This window comes from Entelurus aequoreus, linkage group LG17 (assembly GCF_033978785.1).
Source record: "Entelurus aequoreus isolate RoL-2023_Sb linkage group LG17, RoL_Eaeq_v1.1, whole genome shotgun sequence".
Lineage (NCBI taxonomy): Eukaryota > Metazoa > Chordata > Actinopteri > Syngnathiformes > Syngnathidae > Entelurus > Entelurus aequoreus.
In genome coordinates, this window is record NC_084747.1 from 24,304,041 (window position 1) to 24,316,291 (window position 12,251).

Sequence of the window (12,251 nt, forward strand, 5' to 3'; positions counted from 1 at the left end):
TCACTCCACGGGGGGGCGTGAGCATGTCTCTTGACACATACAGATAGATGAGTACATAAACAGTCACTCCAGGGGGGCGTGAGCGTGTCCCTTGACACGTACAGATAGATGAGTAAATAAACCGTCACTCCAGGGGGGGGCGTGAGCATGTCTCTTGACACATACAGATAGATGAGTAAATAAACCGTCACTCCAGGGGGGGGGCGTGAGCATGTCTCTTGACACATACAGATAGATGAGTACATAAACAGTCACTCCAGGGGGGCGTGAGCGTGTCCCTTGACACATACAGATAGATGAGTAAATAAACCGTCACTCCAGGGGGGGGCGTGAGCATGTCTCTTGACACATACAGATAGATGACTACATAAACCGTCACTCCAGGGGGGGCGTGAGCGTGTCCCTTGACACGTACAGATAGATGAGTACATAAACCGTCACTCCAGGGGGGGGCGTGAGCATGTCTCTTGACACATACAGATAGATGAGTACATAAACCGTCACTCCAGGGGGGGGCGTGAGCATGTCTCTTGACACATACAGATAGATGAGTACATAAACAGTCACTCCAGGGGGGGCGCGAGCGTGTCCCTTGACACATACAGATAGATGAGTAAATAAACCGTCACTCCAGGGGGGGGCGTGAGCATGTCTCTTGACACATACAGATAGATGAGTACATAAACAGTCACTCCAGGGGGGCGTGAGCGTGTCCCTTGACACGTACAGATAGATGAGTAAATAAACCGTCACTCCAGGGGGGGGCGTGAGCATGTCTCTTGACACATACAGATAGATGAGTACATAAACAGTCACTCCAGGGGGGCGTGAGCGTGTCCCTTGATACGTACAGATAGATGAGTAAATAAACCGTCACTCCAGGGGGGGGCGTGAGCATGTCTCTTGACACATACAGATAGATGACTACATAAACCGTCACTCCAGGGGGGGCGTGAGCGTGTCCCTTGACACGTACAGATAGATGAGTACATAAACCGTCACTCCAGGGGGGGGCGTGAGCATGTCTCTTGACACATACAGATAGATGAGTACATAAACCGTCACTCCAGGGGGGGGCGTGAGCATGTCTCTTGACACATACAGATAGATGAGTACATAAACAGTCACTCCAGGGGGGGCGCGAGCGTGTCCCTTGACACATACAGATAGATGAGTAAATAAACCGTCACTCCAGGGGGGGGCGTGAGGATGTCTCTTGACACATACAGATAGATGAGTAAATAAACCGTCACTCCAGGGGGGGGCGTGAGCATGTCTCTTGACACATACAGATAGATGAGTACATAAACAGTCACTCCAGGGGGGCGTGAGCGTGTCCCTTGACACGTACAGATAGATGAGTAAATAAACCGTCACTCCAGGGGGGGGCGTGAGCATGTCTCTTGACACATACAGATAGATGACTACATAAACCGTCACTCCAGGGGGGGCGTGAGCGTGTCCCTTGACACGTACAGATAGATGAGTACATAAACCGTCACTCCAGGGGGGGCGTGAGCATGTCTCTTGACACATACAGATAGATGAGTACATAAACCGTCACTCCAGGGGGGGGCGTGAGCATGTCTCTTGACACATACAGATAGATGAGTACATAAACAGTCACTCCAGGGGGGGCGCGAGCGTGTCCCTTGACACATACAGATAGATGAGTAAATAAACCGTCACTCCAGGGGGGGGCGTGAGCATGTCTCTTGACACATACAGATAGATGAGTACATAAACAGTCACTCCAGGGGGGCGTGAGCGTGTCCCTTGACACGTACAGATAGATGAGTAAATAAACCGTCACTCCAGGGGGGGGCGTGAGCATGTCTCTTGACACATACAGATAGATGAGTACATAAACAGTCACTCCAGGGGGGCGTGAGCGTGTCCCTTGATACGTACAGATAGATGAGTAAATAAACCGTCACTCCAGGGGGGGGCGTGAGCATGTCTCTTGACACATACAGATAGATGACTACATAAACCGTCACTCCAGGGGGGGCGTGAGCGTGTCCCTTGACACGTACAGATAGATGAGTACATAAACCGTCACTCCAGGGGGGGGCGTGAGCATGTCTCTTGACACATACAGATAGATGAGTACATAAACCGTCACTCCAGGGGGGGGCGTGAGCATGTCTCTTGACACATACAGATAGATGAGTACATAAACAGTCACTCCAGGGGGGGCGCGAGCGTGTCCCTTGACACATACAGATAGATGAGTAAATAAACCGTCACTCCAGGGGGGGGCGTGAGCATGTCTCTTGACACATACAGATAGATGAGTAAATAAACCGTCACTCCAGGGGGGGGCGTGAGCATGTCTCTTGACACATACAGATAGATGAGTACATAAACAGTCACTCCAGGGGGGCGTGAGCGTGTCCCTTGACACGTACAGATAGATGAGTAAATAAACCGTCACTCCAGGGGGGGGCGTGAGCATGTCTCTTGACACATACAGATAGATGACTACATAAACCGTCACTCCAGGGGGGGCGTGAGCGTGTCCCTTGACACGTACAGATAGATGAGTACATAAACCGTCACTCCAGGGGGGGGCGTGAGCATGTCTCTTGACACATACAGATAGATGAGTACATAAACCGTCACTCCAGGGGGGGGCGTGAGCATGTCTCTTGACACATACAGATAGATGAGTACATAAACAGTCACTCCAGGGGGGGCGCGAGCGTGTCCCTTGACACATACAGATAGATGAGTAAATAAACCGTCACTCCAGGGGGGGGCGTGAGCATGTCTCTTGACACATACAGATAGATGAGTACATAAACAGTCACTCCAGGGGGGCGTGAGCGTGTCCCTTGACACGTACAGATAGATGAGTAAATAAACCGTCACTCCAGGGGGGGGCGTGAGCATGTCTCTTGACACATACAGATAGATGACTACATAAACCGTCACTCCAGGGGGGGCGTGAGCGTGTCCCTTGACACGTACAGATAGATGAGTACATAAACCGTCACTCCAGGGGGGGGCGTGAGCATGTCTCTTGACACATACAGATAGATGAGTACATAAACCGTCACTCCAGGGGGGGGCGTGAGCATGTCTCTTGACACATACAGATAGATGAGTACATAAACCGTCACTCCAGGGGGGGGCGTGAGCATGTCTCTTGACACATACAGATAGATGAGTACATAAACAGTCACTCCAGGGGGGGCGCGAGCGTGTCCCTTGACACATACAGATAGATGAGTACATAACCCGTCACTCCAGGGGGGGCGTGAGCGTGTCCCTTGACACATACAGATAGATGAGTACATAAACAGTCACTCCAGGGGGGGGCGTGAGCGTGTCCCTTGACACATACAGATAGATGAGTACATAAACAGTCACTCCAGGGGGGGCGTGAGCGTGTCTCATGACACATACAGATAGATGAGTACATAAACAGTCACTCCAGGGGGGGGCGTGAGCGTGTCCCTTGACACATACAGATAGATGACTACATAAACCGTCACTCCAGGGGGGGCGTGAGCGTGTCTCATGACACATACAGATAGATGAGTACATAAACAGTCACTCCAGGGGGGGGCGTGAGCGTGTCCCTTGACACATACAGATAGATGAGTACATAAACAGTCACTCCAGGGGGGGGGGGCGTGAGCGTGTCCCTTGACACATACAGATAGATGAGTACATAAACAGTCACTCCAGGGGGTTGTATCGGCCCATCTAATATCATATGGGAAGTGAATAGTTGTATCGGCCCATCTAATATCATATGGGAAGTGAGTAGTTGTATCGGCACATGTAATATCATATGGGAAGTGAGTAGTTGTATCGGCCCATCTAATATCATATGGGAAGTGAGTAGTTGTATCGGCACATCTAATATCATATGGGAAGTGAGTAGTTGTATCGGCACATGTAATATCATATGGGAAGTGAGTAGTTGTATCGGCACATCTAATATCATATGGGAAGTGAGTAATTGTAGCGGCACATGTAATATCATATGGGAAGTGGGTAGTTGTATCGGCCCATCTAATATCATATGGGAAGTGGGTAGTTGTATCGGCACATGTAATATCATATGGGAAGTGAGTAGTTGTATCGGCCCATCTAATATCATATGGGAAGTGAGTAGTTGTATCGGCACATCTAATATCATATGGGAAGTGGGTAGTTGTATCGGCACATGTAATATCATATGGGAAGTGAGTAGTTGTATCGGCCCATCTAATATCATATGGGAAGTGAGTAGTTGTATCGGCACATGTAATATCATATGGGAAGTGAGTAGTTGTATCGGCCCATCTAATATCATATGGGAAGTGAGTAGTTGTATCGGCACATGTAATATCATATGGGAAGTGAGTAGTTGTATCGGCCCATCTAATATCATATGGGAAGTGAGTAGTTGTATCGGCACATGTAATATCATATGGGAAGTGGGTAGTTGTATCGGCCCATCTAATATCATATGGGAAGTGGGTAGTTGTATCGGCACATGTAATATCATATGGGAAGTGGGTAGTTGTATCGGCCCATCTAATATCATATGGGAAGTGGGTAGTTGTATCGGCACATGTAATATCATATGGGAAGTGAGTAGTTGTATCGGCACATGTAATATCATATGGGAAGTGAGTAGTTGTATCGGCACATGTAATATCATATGGGAAGTGAGTAGTTGTATCGGCACATCTAATATCATATGGGAAGTGAGTAGTTGTATCGGCACATCTAATATCATATGGGAAGTGAGTAGTTGTATCGGCACATGTAATATCATATGGGAAGTGAGTAGTTGTATCGGCACATCTAATATCATATGGGAAGTGAGTAGTTGTAGCGGCACATGTAATATCATATGGGAAGTGGGTAGTTGTATCGGCCCATCTAATATCATATGGGAAGTGGGTAGTTGTATCGGCACATGTAATATCATATGGGAAGTGAGTAGTTGTATCGGCCCATCTAATATCATATGGGAAGTGAGTAGTTGTATCGGCACATGTAATATCATATGGGAAGTGGGTAGTTGTATCGGCACATGTAATATCATATGGGAAGTGGGTAGTTGTATCGGCACATGTAATATCATATGGGAAGTGGGTAGTTGTATCGGCACATGTAATATCATATGGGAAGTGAGTAGTTGTATCGGCCCATCTAATATCATATGGGAAGTGAGTAGTTGTATCGGCACATGTAATATCATATGGGAAGTGAGTAGTTGTATCGGCCAATCTAATATCATATGGGAAGTGAGTAGTTGTATCGGCACATGTAATATCATATGGGAAGTGGGTAGTTGTATCGGCACATGTAATATCATATGGGAAGTGGGTAGTTGTATCGGCCCATCTAATATCATATGGGAAGTGAGTAGTTGTATCGGCACATGTAATATCATATGGGAAGTGGGTAGTTGTATCGGCCCATCTAATATCATATGGGAAGTGGGTAGTTGTATCGGCACATGTAATATCATATGGGAAGTGGGTAGTTGTATCGGCCCATCTAATATCATATGGGAAGTGAGTAGTTGTATCGGCACATGTAATATCATATGGGAAGTGGGTAGTTGTATCGGCCCATCTAATATCATATGGGAAGTGAGTAGTTGTATCGGCACATGTAATATCATATGGGAAGTAGGTAGTTGTATCGGCACATGTAATATCATATGGGAAGTGGGTAGTTGTATCGGCACATGTAATATCATATGGGAAGTGGGTAGTTGTATCGGCACATGTAATATCATATGGGAAGTGGGTAGTTGTATCGGCCCATCTAATATCATATGGGAAGTGAGTAGTTGTATCGGCACATGTAATATCATATGGGAAGTGGGTAGTTGTATCGGCACATGTAATATCATATGGGAAGTGGGTAGTTGTATCGGCACATGTAATATCATATGGGAAGTGGGTAGTTGTATCGGCACATGTAATATATGGGAAGTGGGTAGTTGTATCGGCCCATCTAATATCATATGGGAAGTGGGTAGTTGTATCGGCACATGTAATATCATATGGGAAGTGGGTAGTTGTATCGGCACATGTAATATATGGGAAGTGGGTAGTTGTATCGGCCCATGTAATATCATATGGGAAGTGGGTAGTTGTATCGGCCCATGTAATATCATATGGGAAGTGGGTAGTTGTATCGGCACATGTAATATCATATGGGAAGTGGGTAGTTGTATCGGCACATGTAATATCATATGGGAAGTGGGTAGTTGTATTGGCACATGTAATATCATATGGGAAGTGAGTAGTTGTATCGGCACATGTAATATCATATGGGAAGTGGGTAGTTGTATCGGCACATGTAATATCATATGGGAAGTGGGTAGTTGTATCGGCACATGTAATATCATATGGGAAGTGGGTAGTTGTATCGGCACATGTAATATCATATGGGAAGTGGGTAGTTGTATCGGCACATGTAATATCTTATGGGAAGTGGGTAGTTGTATCGGCCCATGTAATATCATATGGGAAGTGGGTAGTTGTATCGGCCCATGGAATATCATATGGGAAGTGGGTAGTTGTATCGGCCCATGTAATATCATATGGGAAGTGAGTAGTTGTATCGGCCCTTGGAATATCATATGGGAAGTGAGTAGTTGTATCGGCACATGTAATATCATATGGGAAGTGGGTAGTTGTATCGGCACATGTAATATCATATGGGAAGTGGGTAGTTGTATCGGCACATGTAATATCATATGGGAAGTGAGTAGTTGTATCGGCACATGTAATATCATATGGGAAGTGGGTAGTTGTATCGGCACATCTAATATCATATGGGAAGTGAGTAGTTGTATCGGCACATGTAATATCATATGGGAAGTGAGTAGTTGTATCGGCCCATCTAATATCATATGGGAAGTGAGTAGTTGTATCGGCACATGTAATATCATATGGGAAGTGAGTAGTTGTATCGGCCCATCTAATATCATATGGGAAGTGAGTAGTTGTATCGGCACATGTAATATCATATGGGAAGTGAGTAGTTGTATCGGCCCATCTAATATCATATGGGAAGTGAGTAGTTGTATCGGCACATGTAATATCATATGGGAAGTGGGTAGTTGTATCGGCCCATCTAATATCATATGGGAAGTGGGTAGTTGTATCGGCACATGTAATATCATATGGGAAGTGAGTAGTTGTATCGGCCCATCTAATATCATATGGGAAGTGAGTAGTTGTATCGGCACATGTAATATCATATGGGAAGTGAGTAGTTGTATCGGCACATGTAATATCATATGGGAAGTGAGTAGTTGTATCGGCACATCTAATATCATATGGGAAGTGAGTAGTTGTATCGGCACATCTAATATCATATGGGAAGTGAGTAGTTGTATCGGCACATGTAATATCATATGGGAAGTGAGTAGTTGTATCGGCACATCTAATATCATATGGGAAGTGAGTAGTTGTAGCGGCACATGTAATATCATATGGGAAGTGGGTAGTTGTATCGGCCCATCTAATATCATATGGGAAGTGGGTAGTTGTATCGGCACATGTAATATCATATGGGAAGTGAGTAGTTGTATCGGCCCATCTAATATCATATGGGAAGTGAGTAGTTGTATCGGCACATGTAATATCATATGGGAAGTGGGTAGTTGTATGGGCACATGTAATATCATATGGGAAGTGGGTAGTTGTATCGGCACATGTAATATCATATGGGAAGTGGGTAGTTGTATCGGCACATGTAATATCATATGGGAAGTGGGTAGTTGTATCGGCACATGTAATATCATATGGGAAGTGAGTAGTTGTATCGGCCCATCTAATATCATATGGGAAGTGAGTAGTTGTATCGGCACATGTAATATCATATGGGAAGTGAGTAGTTGTATCGGCCAATCTAATATCATATGGGAAGTGAGTAGTTGTATCGGCACATGTAATATCATATGGGAAGTGGGTAGTTGTATCGGCACATGTAATATCATATGGGAAGTGGGTAGTTGTATCGGCCCATCTAATATCATATGGGAAGTGAGTAGTTGTATCGGCACATGTAATATCATATGGGAAGTGGGTAGTTGTATCGGCCCATCTAATATCATATGGGAAGTGGGTAGTTGTATCGGCACATGTAATATCATATGGGAAGTGGGTAGTTGTATCGGCCCATCTAATATCATATGGGAAGTGAGTAGTTGTATCGGCACATGTAATATCATATGGGAAGTGGGTAGTTGTATCGGCCCATCTAATATCATATGGGAAGTGAGTAGTTGTATCGGCACATGTAATATCATATGGGAAGTGGGTAGTTGTATCGGCACATGTAATATCATATGGGAAGTGGGTAGTTGTATCGGCACATGTAATATCATATGGGAAGTGGGTAGTTGTATCGGCACATGTAATATCATATGGGAAGTGGGTAGTTGTATCGGCCCATCTAATATCATATGGGAAGTGAGTAGTTGTATCGGCACATGTAATATCATATGGGAAGTGGGTAGTTGTATCGGCACATGTAATATCATATGGGAAGTGGGTAGTTGTATCGGCACATGTAATATCATATGGGAAGTGGGTAGTTGTATCGGCACATGTAATATATGGGAAGTGGGTAGTTGTATCGGCCCATCTAATATCATATGGGAAGTGGGTAGTTGTATCGGCACATGTAATATCATATGGGAAGTGGGTAGTTGTATCGGCACATGTAATATATGGGAAGTGGGTAGTTGTATCGGCCCATGTAATATCATATGGGAAGTGGGTAGTTGTATCGGCCCATGTAATATCATATGGGAAGTGGGTAGTTGTATCGGCACATGTAATATCATATGGGAAGTGGGTAGTTGTATCGGCACATGTAATATCATATGGGAAGTGGGTAGTTGTATCGGCACATGTAATATCATATGGGAAGTGGGTAGTTGTATCGGCACATGTAATATCATATGGGAAGTGGGTAGTTGTATCGGCACATGTAATATCTTATGGGAAGTGGGTAGTTGTATCGGCCCATGTAATATCATATGGGAAGTGGGTAGTTGTATCGGCCCATGGAATATCATATGGGAAGTGGGTAGTTGTATCGGCCCATGTAATATCATATGGGAAGTGAGTAGTTGTATCGGCCCTTGGAATATCATATGGGAAGTGAGTAGTTGTATCGGCACATGTAATATCATATGGGAAGTGGGTAGTTGTATCGGCACATGTAATATCATATGGGAAGTGGGTAGTTGTATCGGCACATGTAATATCATATGGGAAGTGAGTAGTTGTATCGGCACATGTAATATCATATGGGAAGTGGGTAGTTGTATCGGCACATCTAATATCATATGGGAAGTGAGTAGTTGTATCGGCACATGTAATATCATATGGGAAGTGAGTAGTTGTATCGGCCCATCTAATATCATATGGGAAGTGAGTAGTTGTATCGGCACATGTAATATCATATGGGAAGTGAGTAGTTGTATCGGCCCATCTAATATCATATGGGAAGTGAGTAGTTGTATCGGCACATGTAATATCATATGGGAAGTGAGTAGTTGTATCGGCCCATCTAATATCATATGGGAAGTGAGTAGTTGTATCGGCACATGTAATATCATATGGGAAGTGGGTAGTTGTATCGGCCCATCTAATATCATATGGGAAGTGGGTAGTTGTATCGGCACATGTAATATCATATGGGAAGTGAGTAGTTGTATCGGCCCATCTAATATCATATGGGAAGTGAGTAGTTGTATCGGCACATGTAATATCATATGGGAAGTGAGTAGTTGTATCGGCACATGTAATATCATATGGGAAGTGAGTAGTTGTATCGGCACATCTAATATCATATGGGAAGTGAGTAGTTGTATCGGCACATCTAATATCATATGGGAAGTGAGTAGTTGTATCGGCACATGTAATATCATATGGGAAGTGAGTAGTTGTATCGGCACATCTAATATCATATGGGAAGTGAGTAGTTGTAGCGGCACATGTAATATCATATGGGAAGTGGGTAGTTGTATCGGCCCATCTAATATCATATGGGAAGTGGGTAGTTGTATCGGCACATGTAATATCATATGGGAAGTGAGTAGTTGTATCGGCCCATCTAATATCATATGGGAAGTGAGTAGTTGTATCGGCACATGTAATATCATATGGGAAGTGGGTAGTTGTATGGGCACATGTAATATCATATGGGAAGTGGGTAGTTGTATCGGCACATGTAATATCATATGGGAAGTGGGTAGTTGTATCGGCACATGTAATATCATATGGGAAGTGGGTAGTTGTATCGGCACATGTAATATCATATGGGAAGTGAGTAGTTGTATCGGCCCATCTAATATCATATGGGAAGTGAGTAGTTGTATCGGCACATGTAATATCATATGGGAAGTGAGTAGTTGTATCGGCCAATCTAATATCATATGGGAAGTGAGTAGTTGTATCGGCACATGTAATATCATATGGGAAGTGGGTAGTTGTATCGGCACATGTAATATCATATGGGAAGTGGGTAGTTGTATCGGCCCATCTAATATCATATGGGAAGTGAGTAGTTGTATCGGCACATGTAATATCATATGGGAAGTGGGTAGTTGTATCGGCCCATCTAATATCATATGGGAAGTGGGTAGTTGTATCGGCACATGTAATATCATATGGGAAGTGGGTAGTTGTATCGGCCCATCTAATATCATATGGGAAGTGAGTAGTTGTATCGGCACATGTAATATCATATGGGAAGTGGGTAGTTGTATCGGCCCATCTAATATCATATGGGAAGTGAGTAGTTGTATCGGCACATGTAATATCATATGGGAAGTGGGTAGTTGTATCGGCACATGTAATATCATATGGGAAGTGGGTAGTTGTATCGGCACATGTAATATCATATGGGAAGTGGGTAGTTGTATCGGCACATGTAATATCATATGGGAAGTGGGTAGTTGTATCGGCCCATCTAATATCATATGGGAAGTGAGTAGTTGTATCGGCACATGTAATATCATATGGGAAGTGGGTAGTTGTATCGGCACATGTAATATCATATGGGAAGTGGGTAGTTGTATCGGCACATGTAATATCATATGGGAAGTGGGTAGTTGTATCGGCACATGTAATATATGGGAAGTGGGTAGTTGTATCGGCCCATCTAATATCATATGGGAAGTGGGTAGTTGTATCGGCACATGTAATATCATATGGGAAGTGGGTAGTTGTATCGGCACATGTAATATATGGGAAGTGGGTAGTTGTATCGGCCCATGTAATATCATATGGGAAGTGGGTAGTTGTATCGGCCCATGTAATATCATATGGGAAGTGGGTAGTTGTATCGGCACATGTAATATCATATGGGAAGTGGGTAGTTGTATCGGCACATGTAATATCATATGGGAAGTGGGTAGTTGTATCGGCACATGTAATATCATATGGGAAGTGGGTAGTTGTATCGGCACATGTAATATCATATGGGAAGTGGGTAGTTGTATCGGCACATGTAATATCTTATGGGAAGTGGGTAGTTGTATCGGCCCATGTAATATCATATGGGAAGTGGGTAGTTGTATCGGCCCATGGAATATCATATGGGAAGTGGGTAGTTGTATCGGCCCATGTAATATCATATGGGAAGTGAGTAGTTGTATCGGCCCTTGGAATATCATATGGGAAGTGAGTAGTTGTATCGGCACATGTAATATCATATGGGAAGTGGGTAGTTGTATCGGCACATGTAATATCATATGGGAAGTGGGTAGTTGTATCGGCACATGTAATATCATATGGGAAGTGAGTAGTTGTATCGGCACATGTAATATCATATGGGAAGTGGGTAGTTGTATCGGCACATCTAATATCATATGGGAAGTGAGTAGTTGTATCGGCACATGTAATATCATATGGGAAGTGAGTAGTTGTATCGGCCCATCTAATATCATATGGGAAGTGAGTAGTTGTATCGGCACATGTAATATCATATGGGAAGTGAGTAGTTGTATCGGCCCATCTAATATCATATGGGAAGTGAGTAGTTGTATCGGCACATGTAATATCATATGGGAAGTGAGTAGTTGTATCGGCCCATCTAATATCATATGGGAAGTGAGTAGTTGTATCGGCACATGTAATATCATATGGGAAGTGGGTAGTTGTATCGGCCCATCTAATATCATATGGGAAGTGGGTAGTTGTATCGGCACATGTAATATCATATGGGAAGTGAGTAGTTGTATCGGCCCATCTAATATCATATGG

At 44.0% G+C, this 12,251-nt stretch overlaps 1 protein-coding gene across 7 annotated transcripts in view; it reads left to right on the forward strand.

The window, feature by feature from the left end:
* LOC133632729 (putative histone-lysine N-methyltransferase PRDM6) overlaps window positions 1–12,251 on the forward strand; it is a 157,888-nt gene that overhangs the window by 67,425 nt on the left and 78,212 nt on the right. The gene's annotated exons all lie outside the window — the stretch shown is intronic.